Source organism: Palaemon carinicauda, chromosome 13 (genome assembly GCF_036898095.1).
Source record: "Palaemon carinicauda isolate YSFRI2023 chromosome 13, ASM3689809v2, whole genome shotgun sequence".
Lineage (NCBI taxonomy): Eukaryota > Metazoa > Arthropoda > Malacostraca > Decapoda > Palaemonidae > Palaemon > Palaemon carinicauda.
Genome location: NC_090737.1, coordinates 30,904,883 through 30,907,382, shown reverse-complemented (window position 1 = coordinate 30,907,382; position 2,500 = coordinate 30,904,883). Strand labels below are relative to the sequence as shown.

Below are 2,500 nucleotides of genomic sequence, written 5' to 3'. Positions count from 1 at the left end.
TTCACGGTCTATTTCTCCCATTGCAGGTCGTGGTATAAAGCTTGCACAACATTTAATCACGGGCTGATTCAATCTATAACACTGTTTAACTCGATCAAGCAATTCAAAGGAAAATTACCACCATGCTCGTTTATGTTGGCAACAGTTTACGGTGTTTTTGGCAACGATAAATTGAACCAATATATTCACGGGTCGATGTTATTTAATACCTGCCACGCTTTTGTCACTGGTCGTGCCAGACACGCACAATCTCTCTCTCTCTCTCTCTCTCTCTCTCTCTCTCTCTCTCTCTCTCTCTCTCTCTCTCTCACCTACTTCAAATAAATAGATAACTAAAGACAATTTACATAAATTAATCATCAAATTATTCTCTTTCGTATAAGTAGTCTTAAGATTATTCATTTATATATTCAAGAGTGTTACTGAAATCAATTGGCCTTTGATGTATTTATTACTACCATTATTACTAGCTAAATACAACCCTTGTTGGAAAAGCAGGATGCTTTAACCCAAAAGGCTCCAACAAGGGAAAATAGCCCAGTTAGGATAGGAAATATATATATATATATATATATATATATATATATATATATATATATATATATATATATATATATGAGATGTAATAGTAAAAAAAAGATATATCTTAAGATCAGTAACTACGTTGGAATAATCTGTCATATATAAATAATGAAGAGGGAATCATATATACCTGTTCAATATAAAAAAATTCACTGAATCACTGCAAGTTTGAACTTACAAGGTTCCACTGATTCAACGGCCCGATTAGGAAAATCATTCCACAATTTGGTTACAGCCGGAATAAAAAAATACAATATACTGTGTATTGTTAAGCCTAGTGATGAAAAAGGCCAGACTGTTATACCTTACTGCATACCTAGTACTACGTACAGGATGGTACTACAGTCTGGGATGATCTGAATGCATGGAGGGTCAGAATTATGGAAATGTAACATGCATAAAGAGCTATCTGAACGACAGTGCCAAAGAATACCATCAAGACCAGGAATAAGGTATCTAATAAACGGCAAGATTTGTATTTAACTACTAGGTTCCGAGCCCTATGACTAAGTGGTCATGGGAACTCATCTGGTGCAGTTGTTAAGGAATCCGGAATAGGTAGAGTTATTCAAAGACTGAGAGAGAGAGAGAGAGAGAGAGAGAGAGAGAGTGAGAGAGAGAGAGAGAGATGAATTATAATTTGAGGCATAGAAACCTTCCAATACACAACATACAACAGATACAAACACAAACACATATATAGACTACGAGAAAGATTTTGATTCTGACAAAACTTCAGCAGTAATGAAAGCTCTTTAAAGACAAAGGAGACAGTAGGAAAATTCCTATTGAGAAAGGAGTTAGATAGGGAGACCCTATCTCTCCTATTATTCACAGTGTGCCAAGAAGTTTTTAAGAATGTATGTGTGTGAGTGTGTGTTACTCTATCGCAATAAGTTAAAAACGAAGAAATATAAGTGCGTGTACAGCGTCAGACACACCAATCTTTTAACATGCAACCATCGGATTCGGCTTCACGAATAGAATACAAAATAACGTTAAGTGCTCCTAATACTGCTATTACGTAACCACGAAACACGTCGACCACTTACTGGCAATAACTAGAAAAAATAAATACTGCGGATGGAGGAACTGGTCATTTTCTAATGCTAAGGCACTGAAGTCATACTTAAAATCAAAGCAGGATGAACTATCTAGGCATTAAACGTATATGCTGATAAGCAACTGATGCCATTAGTTCTTTTGATAGTTGGTGGAATATTTTTTTGTTCATGTTTTCCTTTTGTTTGTACTATCTTTTTATTTTCTTTTATTTTCTTTCACGAGATATTCTCTTCAATAAAAAGTTTACCATATAACTAAGTGTTTATTTACGATATATATTGCGCGTAAATATTTACCCGATATAGATATTAATACTGGTAATAATTACATTAATAAAATTAGCAATAATGAAACTAATAATAATAATAATAATAATAATAATAATAATAATAATAATAATAATGATAACAACAACTACAACAACAACAATGATAATAATAATAATAATAATAATAATAATAATAATAATAATAATAATAATAATGTAAAGATATTTAGTGTAAAAACCACTTTCAATTGTTTGCAGTATATTTGTTTTGTTTTTTTTAACAAAGAACAGAAGCGCAAATCAGCTCCTTATGAATTCATCATAATGTTTTATTCTTAAAAACGCATCCGGCAAAAAACCCATTTCTTGCCCGATTCCTAGACCGCTTTCCGACTGGCTTTCGGAACTGCGCAGCTTCACATCACTAGTTAGAACGTTGCAATGCGAATGCCTTTATACGGAGACATTTTAGGTACGAAAGGCAGACATACATATGCGAAGAATACTTAGTATTGCCTTGAGCTTACCGTACCGGAAAGAGTTTTTCTTTTCCTTAGGCTAGTTTGGCACTCATATCTGCTTTTT

The 2,500-nt window shown here is 33.4% G+C and overlaps 1 protein-coding gene across 1 annotated transcript in view; it reads right to left on the bottom strand.

Moving 5' to 3' along the window:
* Positions 1-1,639, bottom strand: part of LOC137651923 (uncharacterized) — a 338,520-nt gene extending 336,881 nt beyond the window's left edge. The window contains exon 1 of the mRNA XM_068385133.1: positions 1,524-1,639. The gene's annotated coding sequence lies outside the window, so the exon portion shown is untranslated. The remainder of the gene's footprint in view (positions 1-1,523) is intronic.
* Positions 1,640-2,500: the final 861 nt, after the last annotated feature.